The 25,097-nt window shown below is 36.5% G+C and overlaps 1 protein-coding gene across 4 annotated transcripts in view; it reads right to left on the reverse strand.

Annotated features, from left to right (window-relative positions):
• The window catches only part of BABAM2 (BRISC and BRCA1 A complex member 2), a 443,342-nt gene that overhangs the window by 311,038 nt on the left and 107,207 nt on the right, over positions 1-25,097 (reverse strand). The gene's annotated exons all lie outside the window — the stretch shown is intronic.

Consider the following 25,097-nt stretch of genomic DNA (forward strand, 5'->3'; position numbering starts at 1 on the left):
TGTTGTGTTAGTTTCTGCTGTACAGCAAAGTAATTCAGCTAAACATATATGTATATATAATCTTTTTCATATTCTTTTCCATATGGTTTATTACAGGATGTTGAATATAGTTCCCTGTGCTATACAGTAGGATTGTTGTTTATCTATTTTAGATATATATAATATATATATATATATAAAATATATCTGCTAACCCCAAACTTCTAATTTATCCCTCCCCCACCCCCTTCTCCCTTTGTTAACCATAAGTTTGTTTTCTATGTTTGTGAGTCTGTTTCTGTTTTGTAAACAAGTTTCTTTGTATCATATTTTAGATTCCACATGTAAGTGATATCACATGGTATTTGTCTTTCTCTTTCTGATTTACTTCACTTAGTATGATAATCTCTAAGTCCATCCATGTAGCTGCAAATGGCATTATTTCATTCTTCTTTATGGCTGAGTAGTATTCCATTGTATACATGTACCACATCTTCTTTAGCCATTCATCTGCCAACGGACACTTAGGCTGCTTCCATGTCTTGGCTATTGTAGATAGTGCTGCTATGAACACTGGGGTGCATTTATCTTTTCAAATTAGAGTTTTCTCTGGATATATGCCCAGGTGTGGGATTGCTGAATCATATGGCAACTCTATTTTTAGTTTTTTAAAGGAACCTCCATACTGTTTTCCATAGTGGCTGAACCAATTTACATTCCCACCAACAGTCTAACAGGGAAACAGACTACTCTTAATTTATGATAAACTCAGAGCTGAAGTTAGAAGGGTCTTTTGAGCTTGGTGATTTTTCCTGCCTTCTAAAAATTCTTGCAGAAAATCAAGGAGAATTCCACCGTGGGTAGGCAGAAATATAAACTGTAAAGTAGGGTAGTAACAAAACAAGAAACCTAAACATCCTAGAAGACCATAATTGTAGCCCTGGAAGACTGAATTTGCTTCATAGTCTTTCATAATTTTAATTTTTTTCCCTCTGCACCTAAATTCAGCATTAAAAGCTAATGTCATTCAACTCAGATCCACAGACCATCTGCATCTGTAATACCAGACATAAACAAATGCTCTGTAAACATTAGCACCCCACAGAAATATAAACACAATGGTGGTGGTTCAGCCTGAAAAAGATAGGAATGGAGTAGAGATGAGGGAAAATACAATTAGGAAATGCAAAGTTCAAAGAAAAAGAGGAAGGGAATGTCTCTGATAGCTTATGACCAGGAAAGGAGCTGGGAAAGATGTGGTAAGTATATAGTAGCTGTTAAGCTCTCATTCATTCAACAAATACTTATCAAGTACCTATTCTGTATCAGCCACTGTTCTAGGCAGTGACAGGAACAAGCCAAGTCCTTGCTAAAGGAGCTTACATTCTTGTGGGCCAAAATAAGTAATAAACAATATCAGATGGTAATAAATGCTACCGAGAAAAATAAAGCATGCATCCCTGAAAAGTGATGAAGGAAGGGCTTCAAAAGAGAAGTGATCAGCTGGGTCAAATGGTGTTGAGAGTAACATGAGGCTTGGCAATTGACTGCTGCGTCTATTGACACAGGTCAATAGTGTGCTCAGCAAGTGCTACTTTGGTGAAATAGAAGCTTGACTGTGGAGGTTTAAAGATAGGATGAGTAGAAAGAAACTGCAGACAGCTAATACAGACAATTCAAACTGGTAACCAGAGGCAGAAGCGGGGCCAAGAAAAAGTTGTGCTCAGATGTTTACAGCTTGATGGAATATCCCCATAGAGGGGGAAACGTGCTGATGTAAAGGGAGGTGGGGCAAGATTCCACCAGAGAAGATGACGATTAGGGAGGTAGGGATGGGATCTCCAAGAGGGTTGCCCTAGCAATGAGCACAGGGAGTCCATCCGTAGGTACAGGAGAAGAGGCCAGCTTAGGAGTACAGATGCAGGCAGGCTGTCCTAAGTGCTGATAAGAGCTTGTGGTGGTTCTCTACTGGGAGCTTACGTTTCCTCCTTGAAATAAGGTGATCAGCTGAGAGTGAGGAAGAAGGAGGGGATATGGGAAGTTTGAGAAGAAGGTGTGAAATAGTCATTTAGAACAATAAACAATAAATGAACTGGGGAAATGGGGGAGGAATAAACGGACTGGGGAAATGGAGGAGGCGTTCCAATTAGCACCAAAAGCCCCACTGAGCTTGAGGTATGATTTTTAAGTGAGACCAACAGCATAAATTCCCTTGCCTGGGTGCAATGTGGAGTGGGAGGAATCTGGATTTAACAAAGGTTGAGATTTTGCCAGGTAAGTACAAAAGAAAGAAAGAGGGGCAAGAGATCTTAGAGGGTTTGCAAAACAATGATCATAATTATGGACCACTGACGTTAAGCCAGGAAAAAGCAAAGTAAGTTCATAAGGGAAGTGAGAGTTAGTGAAAAGGTGGTAGGACCCAAGGTCCTGGTGAGCTGGAAGAATTGTTGGAGTTGAGATGCTAAAAAGAGGAAATCGGAAAGACACGAGGCGTGGTCAGAGAATGGGATGTTTGCAACTGAGACGATGGAGGTGATCTATAGCGGTACTGATGAGGCCTGGCTGAGCATGTGCCTGGCTGAGGACGTGAAGGAAGGACGAGACCACTAGAGGAAAGGAAGTCAGGGACTGAGAGGCCTGCATGTTGGGAGGAGCATGTGTATGAATATTAAATCACCTGGAATCGCGGCAAGAGCAATAGTGCTGAGAAAATAACAGTGAGCCATGTGCTAAAATCTTCAAAGAATGCCTCTAGATAACAACAAGGAGGGGGTGGTGGGTCCCACTGCCTGAGGGCCTGAGTTTCAAGGCTGGGGGTGGGGTCCGGGAAAAGGGAATGACCTTTCCTTGCCAGCAGCACTGAGGAGCAGGAACACCTACCTCCCCTCCAAGTACAGTGACACAAGAGGTGAGAGAGAAATCAGCTACAATTTGCTTGAGAACATGCGGGGAAAGACAGAATCTCAGGGTAGAGGGTCTGAATACTCAGGCTTTAGAGTGGTGGTCATCAATCTTCAAACTGGAATCACCTAGAAATACTAATGCTTGGGCCCTACTCCCACCTCCAGACTCCGGTTTAACTGAGTTAATCTGGAGTCCGTCTTGGGTAATGAGGTTTGTTTGTTTGTTTTCTAAAGCTCCCCAGGTCATTCAACATGCAGCAAAGGTTGAGAACCACTGACTTAGAAGAAAAAGGGGTAGAGAAGTTAAGGATATCAGGGACTTTACTGATAACAGACCAGGTCAATACCCAAAAACACCCAATCTCTAGAAATCTAGGAATTTAGCACCTATAAAGGAAAACAGCAATACATTACAAATGTTCAACAGGTAGTAATTATATAGCTTGCTGAGTACTATAGAAGTTCTAAGAACTTTTCGTATATTCAAGTTAATCCTTATGACAACCTATGTTATACTATTATACCATTTTATAGGTGAGGAAACTGAGGCCAAAAGTAGTTTGGTATCTCATCCAAGGTCACAGAGCTGTTAAACAATAAAACTAGGTTTCAAACTTAAGCAATTTGACTCCAAGTCCCTGCTTAAGCACCACAGCAGAGGTTCTTACACATTCTGGTCTCAGGAACCTTTTATACTCTTAACAAGTATTGAGGACCCCAAGGAGCTTCTATATATATGAATTATATGGGTTAAATTTACCATATTAAAAATGAAAACTGAGAAATTTTTTTAATATTTATTAATTCATTTTAAAATAACAATCTTATTACATGTTAACATAAAAACATTTTTTAATGAAAAAACTGTATTTTCCCCAAAACTCATGAGACGCATGGCATTGTTTCATATTCTTGCAAATCTCTTTAATGTCTGGTTTAATTAAAGAGCTGGATTCTCATATGTGCTTTTACATTCAGTGTTGCAATATGTTGTTTCGGCTGAAGTATATGAAGAAAATCCAACCTCATTCAAATATGTACTTTGAAAAAAGAGGAGTATTTTAATAGCCTTTTCAAATAATTCTGGATCTTCTTCTTTGATACTACACCAAAACTCAACAAGTGGCAGTTTCTTAAAGGTTAGTTGCAATGTGGAATCTAAAACTACTTTTTTTTCTTTTCCATTATGGTTTATTACAGGATATTGAATATAGTTCCCTGTGTTATACAGTAGGATAAAACTATATTAATAAACACTTCATACTCTTACCCTAAATTCCAGTTGTCTATCCTACACTTTAAATGAAGCTTTTACTCGTGTATGACTTTGTATCATGCATTGATCATTTAGAAAATACTGACTCACTGAGTTATACAGATCTTCCAAATGTTGACATATTTCATGTATATAATTTTAAAAAACCACATTCATTAATATCATGACCAATCTCACCAGAAAAGTCTTCTATCAAAAGAAATAAAAAAAAGGTAAAGAAATGCATCCTTTAAAAGGATGGTAATTATTTTGCTCCACTGCGTGGGTTGATTTAGGGACTAAATGACAATGGAGACACCACTAAACTTAGAGGAAAGATAGGTCTTAAGGGATATCCAAATGAAGACTTGATGAACAGAGGAAAAAGTAAGAGCTTCAGCATGCTACACTGAAGGACAGAGGGCCCTTGCTATGAAGCGATTTGACAGAAAGAGTACAAAGTCCTCACAGGCAAACCTCTGGACCTCAAGAGCCTGAGGTCCTTTGGGGCTACTCAAGACCGCAGAAGGATATAACAACACAGTATAGAACTTAAAGTGATCATTATATAGCTGGCTATGCATTTCCTTCAGAGATCATCATTAAACACTGATAAATAGGAAAAATACACAATCTTCCATTTCCTGGTCAAGTATTCCTTTCAAGTCCTTGTTCCAGTACAAAAAGAAAAAGCTTTAGTTGCCTCAATTCAAACTCTTAATTCTATCATTTCTCTTCAGCTATTTGGCAAGTTACAAGCTTACATCCACAAATTTTTTTTTAATTATGAAAGCATATAAGCTGGCAAACACCTCTTACCAATTTGAATTCATTTCAAGTGATTCAATCTAATTGTTAAATGCATAGTAAAGACATGCCAAGCAGTCCCTTTCCATTAAATACAACCTCCCAATACATGGAAATGCATTTGACCTCTTTGGCCATTCAATGAAGACTTCACTGGGAAATGATTTAGCTGAAAAACATTCCCATCAAGGGAAGCAGAGACACGCTCACAGTGATAAAAATTCCTCTACTACTGCTACTTGACCACTTTTACATATTAAGTAATTTGTGCTTTGAACTACTTGGCCTCAAAGGCGAGAACCCTGAAGATATACAAGATTTTTTTGGTCACTTCCTAAGACTAAAGCATATTTTAAAAACAAGTCTAACAATGCAGGACATTGGGGTTTTCCACTCTCTTGAGTAGGAGATAGAGACAAATACCCAAAGCTTCCTCAAGGAAAGAGTGAGAGAGCATAAATTAAGAGGCCTCTTTATGAAAAAAAGAAAAATAAGTTTCTCTCTCTATGCACCAAGTTCTTATTCTGCTTATTTTTGGTAATACATGAAAGAGGAAATCTGAAATGTGGATGGTCAAGAAGAATAGGCATAGGACACATAATATACTAACATAGAAAAGAGTAATGAAAATGCATTAGGAGAAAGTGATATAATACGATAAAAGAGACAAAAGCAAAAGAAGTAACTGCTATTATGAAACTTTATTCATTCTCACCAGACACCTATGAAGCAGTTCAGGGAAGGTATCACAGCAGTGCTTTTTCCAAGACTGGTTAACTAGAGAGGCTGAATAACTCTGAGGATACTCAAGTGTAGAACTGAGAGTGCAGAACGTAAACCTGACAACCTTCCCCCATTCAGGTTACTTAAAATATCCGTTTCTAACCAAAGAATTGGCATCTGCCTCTTTGTAGTCACAACCTGTCTCCCACCTAGCAATAATTCTTGATTCCTCACTTTGGTTCCCTGTCCAGGCTGCCTGACTTGAGGGATGTTCCTGTTCATGTGACCCTCAACCTTCCCACATCTCTGTCATCAATACACTCCACCACGCACATTATCCTCCCAGATCAATGGCCCCGCAGGCTTGAAAAGGCACAACCAATCCTCAGCTCCTTATGTGAGCTTCCTTATGTGAGAAACATAGCGAAGGATAACTTTTTCAGACGCCTAACTCACTTCACCCGCAAATCACATCTCACTTATTCAAAACAAGGCTTCTCAGCCATACTGAAGCAAATTCATTCACAATAACACCAATATATGAAAAAAGCTGGGAAACAATGTACTAGGTTCACAGCGCTGGGGAGATGAAGAAGGGAAATAAGCAAATTAGCAAATGAGCCCTGGGACCATCACTGCCTAATAATGAAGGGCAAAAAAATCTTCTAAGGGAAAAAATTTTTCTTTTAAAAAATAAAGCTTATAATAAAAATTTTCAATTAATAAAAGGATAAAGTACAGGCATAAATTAGAAATACTTCTTTAAAATTGTCTGAAACTTCTTACTATAAAATTTCACACAACTCTCTAGCATTGTATACAACATACAATACTGTACTATATAGCACTAAGTAGGCCTTCTACCTATACTACTCCAAGAGTTAAGACAGCAGAAGGATTTAGAAAGAACATTTTTTTTACAGTCAGTTAATTTACCATGTAAAATTGAAAGTTGCTAAGATAGTAAATCTTAAAAGTTCTCATCACAAGAAAAAGAAATCTGTAACTATGTGTGGTGATGAAAGTTAAATTTATTGTGGTACTCATTTCGTTATTCATATACGTATCAAATCAAAATGTTGTACACCTAAAACTAATACAATATTATATGTCAATTACATCTCAATAAAAAGTTAAAAAACAATATATGAAAAGTATGTAACCTTATTAATAAGCAAAGAAATGTGATTTTCCTGATTTCTTCTTCTTCATAAACTAATATTTCATTGAAATAGTAATATATACATGGTAAAAGTAATAGCATGTTTTTCCAATAGCATAAAAGAGTGTAAAGAATAAAGGTAAGTCTCCCTCCCAACCTATACTATCAGATCCCCCGCCCCCCGCCACTCTCCAAGAAGACTACTCTTATCCCCCAGAAGGAGCCACGCTGGGACCTCGTAAAGTACCAACGTTCGGCCCTTCTTGGGTGTTCCTACACCTGACCTCTGGCTGTGCTCACTCGGGGCTTCCGCCTCTCCTCTTTGAAGCTCCATGACCTGCTTCCCATGGTTCAACTGGCTCCCTTGGATCAGGTCTTAGTTTGAACTCATTAGCCTGACTTTTACTCCAAGACAGGGCCTCAGTCCCACAAGTTGTTTCTTGTTCCCCTGGGACTTACTAATTTGGCCTGCCCCTCACCCAGCATTCCCCACAAGAGAAGAAAATCAAGCAATAATTATTAGAAACAAAATTTACATCTTAAATTAGCCAAGTTCTTTCTGTAAACAAATAACTAATGCTGGTGAGGATGTAGTTTAACAGACACTTTACACATGAGAGCACAGACTGGTACAAGCATTTTATATATATGTTTTTTTAGGAAGATTTTTTTTCCCATATATATATGCACACTACCATGTGTAAAATTGATAACTAATGGGAACCTGCTGTATAGCACAGAGAGCTCAGCTCAGTGCTCTGTGATGACCTAAATGGGTGGGATGGGGTCAGGGGAGGCCCAAGAGGGAGGGGATAGGTGTATACATATAGCTGATTCACTTCATTGTACAGCAGAAATTAACATAACACTGCAAAGCAACTTACTCCAACTAAAAAAAAAAAAAAAGGAATCTTAAATATGTTCATTCTCAAAACCTCAATTACCCCTAGAAATCCTATTTATCAAGAGTCTTAAAAATGTTCATTCTCAAAATCTCAATACCCTTAGAAATCCTATTTCTGGGAATCTATCTAAGAAAACAACAAAAATAAGGGGCAAAAAATCGTCATAGACAAAAAATATACTTTGAGTCATTTATAATATCATAAAATTGCAAATTGCAAATAACCTAAAAAGCCTGATAATAAGAAACAGTTGAAAAACTGTTATAGTCATTCAAAGGAATAATATGCAGCCAATATGTTCACAAATACTATGTAACAGCATAGGAAATACTTTCATTAAAATATTAAATGAAGACAGATATAAAACTATATATACATTATAATCACAATTTTTGACTACCGCTACCCCTCCAACCCTCCACAGCAAAAACCATCTATCCACAGAAAAATTACTATAAAAAATGTTAACAACTGATGTCTATAGTTGGGAGCTGTTTAGAAGAGTTTTTCTTTTCCCTTCTTCCTAATTTTCTATATTTTCCAAATTTTCTGAGTATGTGTCTACAGATATGTATGTATATGTGTATATGTGCACATGCAAAACACATGCATATACCATAATGGAAAAAAGATAAATTTTAAATAAAATAGCATACTTCAGACATTTCACTTCAACCTGCTTCTCAATCTCAAAGTTTAAGAAATTCCACTTGCCATCTACATATTTTATGAGACTTCAATCATCTCTTCTGATCAGCTAAAAGTTAGTTCCACAGCCTTCTGGATAATAAATCTTTCTAAATAAATACGCTTCAAGTAACCTTGAACCTGGTGTTTCCTAAGTTCCAAGCCCACAGAACATTTCCAGAAAGCTAATGCAATATGCTATAATGAAACAGTCACAGTTGTAGGAATGTATTCTTCTCTCAACCAAAACTCTTTTGTAGTACACTCCTCGAGTGGAAAGTCTCAGGAAATGACCAGTTGACATCTTACATTTCTAACAGAACTGTAACTTAACAGCATGAATTTTTAAGATGTCACTTCATCCGGAGAATACAAAAGATAACAAAAATAAATTTACTATTTGATCTGTTTTTAAGAGGACCAAGTATTATCAGAAATGAATGTCTACACTATACATTAGAACAGGGTTGAGTATTTATAACTCCTCTAATATAGCATCTGAAATAATTTAAGTGAAATTACTTTAAACATTTTTTCATACTTTCTTAAAATATACCAACTTCTTAACTTCTTAAAGTAGAGTTAACATAACATAAATTTGGGAGTGGGTGAGAGGAAAGTTGGATTAAGAGAAACTAACTTTGGGACTCTACAGAGCAAGTCTATTTCCTTTTCCATATAACTTCCCTTCATGTATTTATAGTCATGTAGCTAACAAAAAAGACAACACAGCACTCCCAATCATATCCCTTATAGTTATAATTAACTTGTAGTTAATGTTTTGGCATTTTATATTTGAGAAGAGTCAACTATTAAAAACAAACTGGGGCATGTGGAAGGGGAAAGAACATCGGAGTTGTATTCTGCTCTAATAAAATTTGTAGAGTACTCACAGAAATAAATATTGGTAAGGCAAAATTTTAATTAGGGTAGTTTTATAATCCTCAGTGGCTTTATTTTCAAATATTCTAATAATTCTCTTCATTCTTATAAGCAGAGCTGACTGAGTCTGAGATGTGAGAACGTTGCCATGTCCTTTGAAGTTGTTGTTAATTACAGTCTTGAAAACTCAGTAGCTTCTTGGAAGCACAGAAGTTAATTAGAAAGAGATGCAAATCTGTGACATCCAAATGAATAGCTAAGAAGACAACCAATATAAGGCCACTTCTGGGATTAATACGGGCTAGTAAAAGCATTCCTAAAAGTACAGTTAAGTTAAATTCTCACACTTACTTAAGAACTATGTCTGACCAGTAAACTGAATGTATTCTGGTAAAATGTGGCAATTCGCAGCCTGTGTTCAGTGGCTGCTACTGAAGTAATGTGAGTAGAAGGCACTCCGACCTCTTAACCTGTTTTAACCAGGACACCTCTGCCATTCTGCTTTTGGTTTTGGTTTGGTTTGGTTTGGTTTGTTTGGGTTTGGGTTTGGGTTTTGTTGAAGTTTTACCTAAGATGTCATTTGAAAAAAAAATTTATTTTTTGGAAAAAATGGGGTAGTCTAATAAGTAGTGAATACTTCTCTGAAATCTTATGCTTCTTTTACCCTTCCTATTTGTGACCATCTTCATCTTGACCCCGGAGGCCCTCCTAGGAGGAATCCAGAATTATAAAATGGCCTGGAGGACCTTCAAGATGTGCTGAAGAAAAGCATTTTCTCTAGTTTTTAAGACTATAGTCCCAAGTCACCAAATTAGTTTATGTATACAGCTCATGATTGGAGTAAAAGGGATTCATCTCCTTAAATCATACATATCTTGACAATAAGCAAAGTGGAAATGCCATCTTCTCAAAAAAAGCTAGTCTGTTTGGGGCCAGTCATGGCAGCTTTTGCTGTGGTTCTGCCCCTGCTTTCTCTAGCGCTCTCCAAGGTTCTGACCTCCTTCTCAATCAACAACCAACTTCCCGGGATTTTTTTTTTTTTTCTTTTTTTTTTAAACCTTTTTGTGATCTAGGCTTTTCTTAAAATTCTTTTTTATTTTCTTGCAGAAAAAAAAAAAATACAGCAGTCCATTCCCTGGCTGACAATCAATCAAAATACACAAATAGCTTAGTTTATGAAAAATCACTTTCCCACATGATTTCATGATAGAACCAACAGGCTCATAAGGAAGAAAAAGCAAAATAAAGAATTCTAAATCTGAATTTTTTGAAATGCCATTCAGTAGGCAGCCTCACCGACAGTTGCTAGGTAAGCGAAACTTCCAATTAACAGAGGAGTTCTGGGGAATCTTCAAATATCTACCAAGAGATGACCTACTGGTGCATCACACCAGAATTTCTCTACCATCCCAAATTTGTGCTAGGGTGACAGACTCATTGGAACTGACATACTTGTTTGCTTTCTTCCACAGTCAACCATGCTTTTAATCTAAAATGTACAAAAGTATCTAAAAATTATAGCTTTGGCTCCATTTAAAAAACTCAAAATATTGTAATATCCCTTCTTGTCCATCAGAAGTTGCTCTACAGATTACCTGTCAGCTCCTCTAAAAAGAAAGTGACCAGCATGCAGCCTCATGACATGCTGAACTACCACTTCAAATAGGTCTCTAGGATCACCCAGCACATTTTCTAAGTTCTGTTTCTTTCTTTGGAATTGGGGGTGGAGAGATGGAAGCAAGGAGGGAGGTGGGAGGGAGCAGAAGAAGAAAGGAATCTCAAACCACATCTCTTGATCCAGCCTTCCTTGTTTATTAAGAGGAAGAGAGTAAAGAGCAGATTCTTTTCTACCTTGAAACCCACCTCCCCAAGTGAAACATTCTTGAAAAGAAAGAGTACCCTTCCCAGAGCCTTTACTAGCCTTTCTTCTCTTACCAGTACAACCAATTAGAGAATAGGAATGGTATCTTTTCCAAAATGTGTATAAAAGAACTAAGACTGGAAACACTAAAGTCACTGAGTGCTGAATTTAATAAAAACTAAATCCACTCTATTTCTTCCCTAAGATGTTGTCTTTGTCCACACAACTTTAAGGTGCTATCTTTCAAATACAAAATCAAATCTATTTGGGGCCAAAATGCTCAAGTTTTACACCTACTGTTTCTCAAAAAAAAGTACGAATAAATAATATTATTAAGTTCAATTTTGGATAAAATGCCAGTGTAGACTAAAACTTGATTAATGAACCCTAAACATTAGAAATCCTTCTGTCTGGTCAACAAAGTGTTTTAAAGAAATTTAAATTCCTTTAAGTTGTGCATGCATCCAGTTTACCAAGACCCCAACAATTACAAACAAACAAACAAAAAAATCCTTCTGTGACCTAAGATTGGCTGTGGCTCTGAAATGAAAGTTACTATTTACCTGAGACACTGATGCCACACACCTTCTCAATCAAGGCTACTCAGACTCTGAGAATAAAAGGCAACATTGCAATGGCAGAAAGGAAATTAGCAAATATGATTTCCAACTTAATTCAAATTGTTTTTCCTGGGGATGCATTTAAATTGTCCAGGTTGCTCGAATATCATCCAGGGATGTGATTTTGAAGGAAACAGCTTGTTACTGGTTTTCCTGGCTGTACTACAAGAAACAACAGTGTGAGCTTATTTTAAGTTAAAGTGTGCTTCTGTGTTTCTTTACAAGAAATTAACTGCAATCATTTAGTTAAAGCAAACACTTTGTTAGGGTTTCACTTTTCATTACAAAATGTCTTCAGGAGTCTTTTAAACTTAGAAGATTAAGAATCCCATCTGCACAGAGATTTTAAGCTTGGAGCAAATTATTTAAATCATGGCAAAAGATGACTGAAGTGATCCTCTGTTGGCATTGAGTGTATTATAGCCATAGGTGAGTCACAACATCACAGGAGTCCTATCCATTCTCCCCTATCAAGACAACTTTTTTTCTGCCTCAGTCAGGACCAGACCTCAGGGTAGATTCTCATTTCTTTCCAACTAATCACAGAGATAATCACAAAAAGACCTATAGGAATGAGCAGTATGGTACAAGACAGAGAACAAACAGCTTCAACCAAGTTGTTATTTTTTAACCAAACACCTGCAAGCTCTGACCCCTGGTTTCTGACCCCTGCCCTAGATGATTTCCCTAGCTAGACCTGGCCCCTGGGCTACAATGATTTACACTGTACAACTGCTTCTCCTCACCTTAGCTGAGCTCCCTGGACTTAATTCTAGGCCTGCAGTATTTGCCAGACCCTCTTCCTCTTAGCCAAAATCCCAGTCCTGGGCCTTCCTGGCCAGTGGGCTTAGAGCAACCAGTGTCCTAGTAACACAGTCTGTGTGTGAATGATCAGGGGAAAAACTCCAACTGAAAAGGAGGCTGCCTCAAGCTCTTCTTGTTGCCCCAGCCACAGGCAGCTATAAGAGCAAGGAAGGAAAAGCCATGTAAACTAAAGGAACTAAAGGGGAACTAAAGGAAAAGACATCCGCTAAATGCAATACACAAGGTAGTAAGAGCTTTCAATGTCTTTATCCTTCCCCCTAAAAACTCTACCTCACCCTAGGTCCATATAATGTCCTTGGTCTAAACCCACATTTGTAGACATCTATTGTTTGATTTCCAACACCCATTTCCCTTCTGGTAACGCAATCCCAAATGTCCTTTGGGAAACCACCCCTCCCCATTCTCAGGCATGGGTTTTGAGTAAGAACCTCCACTTCAAGCTCCACAGGTCCTGACTGCCTAACCCCATCAACATTTCCTACGCACCTAGGAAATTCAGCTACGTGCACATACCCAATCAAACCCAATGAGAAAAACGAAAGACATCTGAGAAATAAAAGTGTTCCTTCCTCCCATGATAGGAGAATACAAAGTCTGAATTGGAGTAACAATTTTATACTCACAAAGGAAGAGACTTGAGCCGCTGGGTGGATATGGAGACTGAGAATAAAGTCAACACAGTGGAAGGTAGAGCAGAGAAGAAAAGAAATAGAAACTAGGTCCTTAAATGACATGATTGTAGCCACTGGACCAAGCCTTATCTGAAGCCCACCTCTGGTCTTTTAAGTTCTGTAAGCCAATGAACTCCCTCTATTGTTTAAGCCAGTTTGAATCAGGTTTTCTGTCAGAAGAAGAAGAGTAAGGAGGAGAAGGAGAAGAAAGAAAGAAGAAATAAAAGAGTACTGATACACCATATCACTATTTTACCTCCTCTAAGACACAGAATAGAGGGAGACATGCATAAACTCATAACTATTTAAAAGCCCTTGAATCTAAAGTATAGATTTGATGTGGGTCCTTATGTTTTCTGCTAGAGAAAAAAGTTAGACAGCTTCTTACATTATCTGCAGGAAAATCTACACAGAGGATCAAGCTATTTCCACTAACCCAACAATGATTAAAATCATCTCTCTTAAGGAAAAAGTAAATTAAAAGGAAGGAAGGGAGGCAGGGAGGGAGGAAGGAAGGAAGAGTCCAGTCCTATATATTAATATTACAACTCATTCAATACACTTTTAGTTAAAATGGATCTGAAATAGGTATCTGAGATGTTCCCCATCCCAGAGCTTTTCAAACACCAGTAAGGTAATTGATTCAGTGGGTAATAAAGCGAGACTTCTGAAAAAGCCAATAGTCCTGTTGAAGGATACAAAGGAGAAAAGTGAACAACCGTTCCAGTCCAGATAAGGACACTTTGATTACTGGCACGTGTCTTGGGAAGGCATACAACAAGCCGCAGCCCAGCCCTTCATTAGCACTGAGCTTAGAGAGGAGGTCTTTACTGGCTTCATGGTCCTGTAAACAGGAGATATTTTTACCTTTCCTCCACTTGAGTGAAACAATCAGCATGGACAAACTGTACTATGGTGTCTTATCAATGCTGGCTCCATGCCAAGCTTGAAGTGTGTAGCTTTGACTAGTAAACCTTTATATCTTTTGCACAAATTCTCTCTCCAGAGAGAGTGAAAATAGGCCCCCACAAAGCAGCCACAGTGACAGCCTCAAACCATTTGTCAACTTAGCAATACACAGTGACTACTCGGTTTCATGAATTGTCACTTCCTTAAACTTACCATCCCTCTCTAGCCCCCAAAACCATTCCTCTCATCAGGTGTTTCAAAACTGTGGTGCTCCTCACAGTCAACTAAACAAAAGCATCTACTTCAAATTGTACCACCCAAACAATCTTCCCTGGATCTCAGTTAGTGTAAACAATCACAGATACAAATCCCTCTAATGAAATGCCTCAAGAACCTTAACAATGCCCTTACATCCTAAGCCACCAATATCTATTACCATCAACACACTTTTATCGAACAGAATGGGGTTCTTTCTATCAATAAACACCACTTTTTAAAAAATTCTTCAATAGAGGGCTGTCAATATGCAATCTTCATTGACCAAAGAACCTGGTATCTTCCAGCAAGTATATGAAACCTTGTCTACCTACAGCTGTAGTTCCCATCCTATCATCAGAATAACTGTAAAAGTATCTTTCAAAAAGACAGATTCTCAGATCTTACACTCTGAGACACTGATTCAGTAAGCCTGGAGTGATACCCACTCCTTGGCCCTAGAGAATCTGTTTCGTGATTTTTGGAGTCATGTTCAGACATTCTGATAGCAAGGTAGAAACCCAGGAAGTTTGATCATCTTTCCGACAAATTTTCTTATTGTGATCAAAGACCCAAATAATTTCACATAAACTCATTAGGCTTTCACATAAGATCCACTGTTTAAATGATGGCTAAAGACTCCATCCACTAGAACTTTCCATTCAAGTTGCCCTGCATATTTCCCAGGAAGTAACAGAACGTGTCTCCAGACCTGTGACTTGCTTCTAACAATAATTAACACCTGAAATCCAGGGCTATCCATACCCTGAAAGAAAAAAATCTTCAACAATGGAGAGCCAAGATCATTCTTGTGAATTCCTATTTCTCCTACAGTAGTAGAATCTACTAAACTTGATCCCCTCATCTGCCTAGATCTATATCTTCCAGGCAGCTCCTCCTGGGATCCCATCATTCCTAATCCAATGTCATCTATGCCCCAGAAAAAAAACACCAAATAGCTTACCAAATGGTGTCATCATTCTTAAATTGGGAGTATTTATTTGTGTTTAATTTTAAATCACATCTTTCCTCTCAAATGCTTTTATGATGGTTCCATTTATATTAAGGAATTACAGAGGGGTTGCAAACTGGCAGCCTCAGCCTGCAGACATGCTTTCTCTGACCCACACAAAATTTTGTTTTGAAAATCTTTAGACAAAACATACACACTTCAGCAGGTCACAATCACCACCAGTTGTGGTGATTGTGACCTGCTATACACTGTGCTATATACACTGATCTTTTTCACTCATTTGTATTACCTGCTGGCTCCTTTAGGCATCTGAGTTTGCAACACCTGAATTAAGACTTTAGGGAATTTACCAAGATATTTTTTAGTTCCTTCCTTGCTTCCTTCACTTATGGTAGATACATAAGGTGTTTATTGGCGTCACATAAGCAAAATGCAAAATGAATGGCTAAAGTTCCTCAGGCATTGAAAATTAAAGATAAAAAGAAAATTCTCCTATTCAATGCACCCACTAATGTTCACGAAGAATGACTGTCTGGGTGATACAGTTCTTTCATATTATCTTCCCTCTATTAGACTATAAACTATCTGAGAACAGGGACAGTATCTTATTGATCTTTGCACAAGGGATGTACTAGACATCATAGGCTATTCAACGTGGGCACTCAAATTATTTGTCAAATGAATGATCACTACTATTCAATTCATCATAAACTAAGTTAAATATATTAAAGGATCCGAAAATTTTCCAGGGTCAATAAAGACACCGGCTTTTGGGAGCCAAGCTAATCCGCGGTCAAGAGCAGAAGTAGACAAAGGAAAACGGGACAGCAATTCTGAAAATACAATATTGCAATATGACTAATTATAGTCATCAATCATTAAAAGTTTAAACAGTCTGAAAAATATTATCTTAAAAGCGTTTTAAGATATCATATCTTTCCAAAAGCTAGCACACTTAAAATAAGAATTAAAAAATTATTAAAAACAAAATCAAATTATCATGGCTCAACAGACAAGGTCCAAGGGGTACAAAATAGCACATTAAATCAGTTCCCCGTTCAAAAAACCTGCATGAGCTGTTGATCTTCCTGTTTTTCATAAACCTTATAATTGTGCTTCCAGAAAACTACCAAGCATCTGCCTCTATGTAGCTAATTCTTGTCATCTTGGAGCCCTCACAAGGAAATAGAGAGTGTACTGTGCCAGGATCACTATCTTCTCCAGCCAAAATCATTATGCTTCAGAGCCAATTTCCTCTTGGTAAATCTTGATCAAATTCCTTCAATTTGCAATTTCCTCAGTACTGGTAATGGCTGCACATGTCACAAGTCGGTATATATGTGTTATGTGTTTAACAATATTCATTATAAATTTAACAGTAATATGTGCACATGTGCACACATGTAAACATATATCTATGTCTCCAGCCACTCACATATATCCATGCATACTGGTTCCTATAAGTCTCTTTGCTTGGCTCTCTATGAACACCACAGTCACAAAGCCCATTTGGGCTTTCCTAATCCAGTGATAATTCTCTAGGAGTTAATATAACTTTGGAAATCTGCATTAATCAACTCTACTACGCAGCTACAACATCATGACAATCAAGCTTAATAATAATTCTGATGCTATAAACAGCCCCTTAAAAGCTTCTGAATCATCAAAAAAAAGATCAAATTATGTTCTAGTTTTAGTGTAAAGGGTATTTTATCAAAAACCAATTATTTTAAAAGAATTGGTGATCTATATATAACTTCCACAGTAAATTTTTATGAGTCTGAATATTTGATTAACCAGTACACCTTATTTCCCAGTTATTATTGATAAAGCAGAATTTCTGTAATTTTTATATATGACTCCTATCTTTAAAATGTACATATTTACATATAGTATTAACAAGAATTGCAGATTAATCATAACACCATATTTTACAGCTATGATACATAATTCTTCAATCCTTTAAGTGCCAAACTGTTGACTCTCTAGTTGTTGTTATTCTTTAAAAATAAGCCATATTAAATATAATTCACCTTTCCCGATGAATCAAGGTCATTTTTATGAGAGCATATTACACTGCCAGTATGTATTTAAAAACAGTGATATCATTAGAGGTGGTTTTTTTTAGAGAAAAATGAATATTTTTAATTAATTTTTATTGGAGTATAGTTGCTTTACAATGTTGTGCTATTTTCTACTGTACAGCAAAATGAATCAGCTATACAAATACATATATCCCTTCTTTTTTGGATTTCCTTCCCATTTAGGTCATCACAGTGCATCAAGTAGAGTTTCCCTGTGGTATACAGTATATTCTCATTAGTCATCTATTTTATACATAGTATCAATAGTGTACATGTATCAATCCCAATCTCCCAATTCCTCCCACCCCTGCCTTCCCCCTTGGTATCTATCCATTTGTTCTCTACATCTGTGTCTCTATTTCTGCTTTGCAAATAAGATCTATACCATTTTTCTAGATTCCACATATATGCGTTAATATACGATATTTGTTTTTCCCTTTCTGACTTACTTCACTCTGTATGACAGTCTAGGTCCATCCGCGTCTCTACAAATGACCCAATTTTGTTCCTTTTTATGGCTGAGTATGGAGGTTCCTTAAAAAACTAAAAACAGAACTACCATATGACCTAGCAATCGCACTACTGGGCATATACCCAGAGAAAACCATAATTCAAAAAGACACATGCACTCCGATGTTCAATGCAGCTCTATTTACAATAGCCAGGACATGGAAGCAACCGAAATGTCCATCAACAGAGGAATGGATAAAGAAGATGTGGTACATATATACAGTGGATCATTAGAGGTTTTTAAGTGAATAGGCTATCCTTAAAATGAATGAGTCCAGGATACTTTACCTTAATAATCCTTCTGTTGCTTTTGATAGTTCTTTTCTATCTACTATACAAACATTTGCCTCATTTTGCTATAACCAGTGTCATTGTAAATTTTAATCTTCAGTCATGCATTATTTACAATTATCTAAATAAAAACTAAAGATGCCTCTATAGCTCATGTATACATTACAGCATGTAGTCCCTACAACAAAATTCAGAACCTCTTCTTTTGGGAGGGTGGGGGTTATTTTTGGTTTGTGACTACATACCAGGTGGTTGAAGGTGCACAAAATCTGGGACATATTTCCACCTACCAATTCATAGGAAATGCAGAGGAACATGTTCAACTGTGCCGTGGGAATACAATCAACAGAATCTAGTCTGTGGTAATTTTATAAGACAAATATCTCTGCTTCTTCGATCATAAATTGCAAATGGGGGAAAAAAGACAGAGAAAACTTACAAGTTAAAAGATATTTAAAAGACATAACAATTAATCATAATGCATAGATTTTGATTCAGACAATTTGAAATTTAAACACTGGTTATTTCACGATGCTACAGAATTACTGTTAATTTTTTTAGACAAGATAATGGTATTTTGGTTATGCTTTTTAAAAGCTTCCTTATCTTTTTTAGTAACATACCAAAATTTTCACAGATGAAATGACAAAATGTACAGGATTTGTCCACCTAGAGGGGTGGGATAGGGAGGGTGGGAGGGAGACGCAAGAGGGAGGAGAAATGGGGATAAATGTATCTGTATAGCTGATTCACTTTGTTATACAGCAGAAACTAACACACCATTGTAAAGCAATTATACTCCAATAAAGATGTTAAAAAAAAAAATAATAGTATGCTAGGGAGTAAGTGGATGAAGGTACAGATAAAACAAGATTGATTATTAGCTGACAATTATTATGGGTGACAGACACATGAAGATTCACTATATAATAATTTCTACTTTTGTATATGTTTGAAATTTTCCATAATACAAAGTTTTTTTAAAATGAGGCAATTCTATAGTTATAAAGAATTTTGTTTTGCTTTTATTTCTAAAAATTATATCTAAGATTTTGCTTTGATTTCTAAAAATCGCTAGTTAAATTTATGCTAAAAGTTAAAAAAGCTATATCATTAAACTAATCGTAATTTTTTAATCTAGCTAAAAGAGTTTCTCACTTTTCAAAATCTCCATTTATCCTTTATCTTAAATGTTATTAACGTCTTACACTGCATTATTTTCTTAGGAAAAAAATTCTCACAGGGCATGTTGCAGAATAGCACAAAAATTTAGATCACAATTTTAATAGTTATAAATAAAAAGGTACAAAAAAGTACTAACAAAAAAACTGAGAAATGGCTCCTAGGCTCTCTTCAGGAAGTGGAAGTCATTAGGTTCATGGAGAGTATTTCAGCTGTTTATTTTTAGTCTTAAAAGTTTGATAATTACTAATACGGATTTTCTGATTTGGTAAAAATATAATTAAGGGTGCCTATGATTTATTCACTATGAGTTACAAAAGATACATTTATAACATAAGTCTATAACTAATACCAAAATTATTTCTAGTCAGTTCTATTCATATATCAAGACAAACACACAAACTCAAATGTTGGAAACAGTTATTTCATCTTTTCCTGACCCTAAAATGCTTTTAAATTTAATGTGGGTGGATTTAGTGAATTTGGGTTTAGCAGTATTACCTAGGTAGGGGTTGAAGGTAAAACAAATGGTTAACTTACACTTTTAATATAATAACCTAATTTTTAAATTAAATCGAGTTTCATTGAGACAAATTTTACATTTTTAAAATAATTCCCGTAGAAGCTGACTGTGCTAAAAGTTCACGTTAACCTTGCAAACATCTCCAAAGTAATAAAAGAAATAAATCCTTTTAAAATGTACCTTTAAACATACAAATTATCTACAATTGTTATATTAATTACTATTCTTACCAATTAATTTTTTCAAATCTTCTAAAGGACTCCTTTGATTTAAAAATGTGACTGATCATTTCTGGTACACTATATTTTAGATACTGTAAGTAATTAGCTGTCCTTCTTTTAAAAATCTATAATCCAGACTTCTTACTTTTCAATCTGGCTTCTTCACAAATGTTCTTGAAACATATTCAAGAAACTGCATTAAATATGCTGAATGTTTTGCTTATAATAATATTGTGCTTCTATGGTATTTTCATAATCCCAACAACTTAAAAACATTTAAAAAATGTATACAGGGTCTACTGAGTCATTGTCAATTCAAGGCTACAAACCATTCTCTGGTTAAGTGATTACATCAGACCATTGTAAGGGTTGAGCTGGCACTTTACTTTGCAGGTTTAACTATCTTGGCTCTCCAAAGCTTGTGTGGGGGCCGCAGTTTGGCATAAAATTCTCAGCCGGATACAGATAATTTATCTGAAAAACTGTTTTAAATGGCTAAGGGTTTGTTTTTTTTTTTTTTTGCTTTTTAAAAATGTTGGAGAAAGCATACATTAGAATCAGTTTCAAATTTTATAATATTCTTTTCCTTTTTAACGTTTCCATCCCCGTAGATAATCCAAGTATAGCAAAATAATCCCAACCCTAAAGACTTTCAATAAGTACAAAACCTCACTTCTATATGAGTTGAAATGCAAACTCAAAGATCAGAATAAATTGCTTTGAGTTATAAAGGGAAACCAGAGGACTTCTCAGAAAATACAAACATCTGCTAAACCTTCTATAGCTAAGATTATACATTGCCCTTGGTCATTTTGGCTTCTACACCTCTAGTTTTATTTCCGTTTTTCCATTCAGATGTTACTTTCTTTATTCTTCACAACAGCCTTGTGAGATAGAGGTACTAATATTAGCAGTTTTATTAATAAATAAATAAATGTATAGATGCTAAGTACCTTGGCCAGCATAAACCACACAGTAATCAACAGAGCTAAAACTAGAATTCAGGTCTATCTCAACCATATTTGTTTTCAGTACCCTTAGGTCTCAGCCCTGGTTGTACACTAGAATTGGCTTTCTAAAACCACTGGTGGGGCTTCCCTGGTGGCATAGTGGTTAAGAATCCACCTGCCACTACAGGGGACACAGGTTCAAGCCCTGGTCCAGGAAGATCCCACATGTCCCGAAGCAACTAAACCCGTGTGCCACAACTACTGAGCCTGCGCTTGAGAGCCCGCGAGCCACAACTACTGAGCCTGCGAGCCACAACTACTGAAGCCTGTGCACCTAGAGCCCGTGCTCCACAACGTGAGAAGCCACCACAATGAGAAGCCTGCACACTGCAACGAAGAGAGCAACTAAGCCCATGTGCCACAACTACTGAGCCTGTGAGCCACAACTACTGAAGCCTGTGCGCCTAGAGCCCGTGCTCTGCAACAAGAGAAGCCACTGCAATGAGAAGCCTGCGCACCACAACAAAGAGTAGACCCCACTTGCTGCAACTAGAGAAAGCCCGCGCACAGCAACGAAGACCCAACACAGCCAAAAATAAATAAATAAATTTATTTTTAAAAATAATAATAAAACCACTGGTGCCCAGGCTCTAACCTAGACTAAATACCTAAATTAGAATCTTCAGGAGATAGGAGGCTCAGTATATTTCCAGTGGTCCCCACGAAAGAATCACAGTATTACACAAAGCAATACAAGAACAGAAGAGTAGAAGGACGGATGGCAGACATGGTCAATATTAAGTTGACTACGTGTAAAGCCAAGCTTTAATGCTATTTTTTTCCTCACCCTATAGACACCCACATCCCCACTCCCAAGTAAACGCCAAGAAAAAGTCACTTAATTTTAATATTTGCCTACATAAATTTTATTGGGAACATAAGTGCTAACATCCACCAAAATGTATAAGATAGGTGTAGTTGAAATACCTTCTGGATGATTTATAATTTTATCCCCTCTTTACTGCTATCTCCCTTCACTGATTTTGTTGTTCTTCATTCCTTTCTGCATCTCTAATCTTCCAACTGAAATCTTTTCTTCTCCCTGAAGAATTAGTAAAGGTTTGCTGATGATGAACTCTGCCTTTGTTACCTAAAAATGTCATTATTTTACTTAAATTCTTGAAGAATATTTTTGCTAGATACAAATTTTAAATGGTTGTGGTTTTCTTTCATCACATTAAAGATATCATTAAACTGTCTTCTATCTTCCATGTTGCATAAGAAGTCAACTAACAGTCTAACAGTTGCTCTTTTGTTTTCTCTGGCTATTTTTAGATTTTTCTTATTGTCTGGTTTTCTGTAATTTTGCCATGATGTATCTAGAAGTGCTTTTCTTTATAATACCTTCTTAGGATTAACTGGACTTCCTGAATCTGAGCAATTACGTTAATTTTTGAATGCTGAATGTATTCAATTATTTTTTAAATGTTTTATTGTAAAATATAACAAATATTTAGACAACATCACAAAACAAAAATGTATAGCTCAATTAATAATCATAAAACCAACACCTGTGAAAGGAATGGAGCACATGTACAAAGCTAGGCTGACCATCACCTTCTACCCCCCAGGCAACAATGTTCATGGATATGATGACCCGAGTGAGGTTAATCAAGACTAACAAAAACAAAACAAAAAAAAGACTAACAAGTCTCAATTCTAAGACTTCTGGTCATGATGTCAGATTTGCTCTTCTTCTGGTATTGTGATGTTGACCTAGAGGTATTAGGAGATGCTATGAAGGGTGTGAGAACAATGTCAGCAAAGCAGGAGGCAGAGCAAAGCCCTGATGCCACTGTTTGATCCTAAAACCAGTCATGCCCCAAGCTAGCTTTATCCCTGGTCTTTTCTGTTATGTGGACCAATAAATCCTCTTTTTACTTAAGCCAGTTAGGTGACATTTTCTGGCACTTGAATGCTACCAGGTTCTAATTGATACAATTCATTGTGTGATTTCCCTTCTTGAAGCATTTCTCCATCTGAATTTTGTTATTACCATTCTTTTTTACCTTATATCATAATTATCTACAGCCACATTTTCTCTATTATTGAACTATGAGCATGGAGCACAGGGGCTGACACAGAGGTATTTGATAAACATGTACTGAAGAAAGCGTAACTACATCAATCACTCATCTTTGTGTTCCTAACACCTAGTACAAAGGCTTAAATATAGTACAGATTCAATACATGCTTGTAGAAGGAATTAACTAACAAATAAGCAGCTGGAAATAGTATTACAATAGAGCAGAGATCAGGACACACAAACGATATGTTAAAACATCCCTTTCCAGAGACTAGAATGATCCACGTGGTTGTGGATTAGAGTTGGAGACATCAGTATAAAATCATGTTTCACTTAATATAGATACAAATGGTTAATATATACAAACATTTATAGATATGTGTGTTTCCTTGCTCTGTTAGCTCAGAGGACCCAAAAGGAATGACACCCCAGTAGCAACAAGCACACTTAGCACTCAGATCTTGGTTTCTAATACCTTTCTCCAATAAAATTAAAAGAACTAGGGCTTCTTGGGGAAATGGCTGATTCTAAGACAAGAGCAGGAAAGAGATAAGATGGGCCTCAACATCTTGTCATGCTATAAAGTAAGAAAGTGATCCAACAAACAAACCTATAATAATAGGGGCATGTCAAAAGGATACAGGAGCCAACTGAATAGCTTCCAGTGGCCAAAGCTGGAACAATTTCAGCAGCAAAATAAATAATGTAGTATTGGATTGTAACCCAAAGTATGAAATAAATAAGTCCATACTGATATAAATAAGTGATGTGGGAGAACACACAAATCTCCCATGCAGAAGAATTCCAAATAAATTATGTAGATATTCTGCCATTAAAGAGGTATATCATACCTCCCAATCCTTAAGTGTGGCCTGCACACAGTTACTCCCTTCTAGGGAGGACAGTATGGAAAGGAGGAGAAAAGAGTAACTTTACAGTAAAGAACTGACAAACACTCTCTCAAGCCAAGTAATTAAGGATAATATCAACAGTGATAAGTCATATTGATAGTATGCACCCTAGATATGATGTGATGAAAATGGCACATTACCTCTGAGGTCCTCCTACCAAAAGCCCATAACTGCAGTCTAACCATGAGAAAAATATTAGGCAAATCCCAGTTGAGAGACATTCTATAAAATACCTTGCCAGTACACCACAAAACTGTCAAGGTCATCATAAACAAGGAAAGTCTTAGAAACTGTCACAACTACAGGAACCTAAACAGACAAAAGAACTAAACGTAATGTGGTATCTTGGATGGGATCCTAGACAGAAAAAGGACATTAGGAGAAAACAAAGGAAATCTGAATAAAGTGTGGACTTTAGTTAATAATGATGAATCAATATTGGTTCATTAATTGTACAAATGTATCATAGTAATGTAAGACGTTAGTGATAGGCAAAATAACGTGGGGTACGCAGGAACTCTCTGTACTATCTTTGCAATTATTCTGTAAGTCTAAAGCTAAAAGTTCTAAAACTGAAAGTTCTAAAAATTACAAGTTTATTAAAAAATAAATAGCCCTTCACTCATAAGGCCCTGCATACCAAAAGCACACAAAGTAAGCTAGCTGTAAGACTAGCCTTTGAAACAAGTAGAGAATGGGAAATAATCAATTTAGACATTCTGAGGGAACATAATCAACAATCAAGTACACATTTTTCTTTAAAAATGTAAAATAAAATTTGACTCCTCTGAAAAACTAATGTACACATATGAAGTTCATAACTATTTCCAGAAGTGTACTCACCAACAGGTGGCTAAAAAATAAAGGCATCAAAAATTTCTGGAATCCTTAATACCACAGGGGAAAAAATATCTTCAGATCA

This window comes from Balaenoptera physalus (genome assembly GCF_965194825.1).
Source record: "Balaenoptera physalus genome assembly, chromosome: 15".
Taxonomy (NCBI): domain Eukaryota; kingdom Metazoa; phylum Chordata; class Mammalia; order Artiodactyla; family Balaenopteridae; genus Balaenoptera; species Balaenoptera physalus.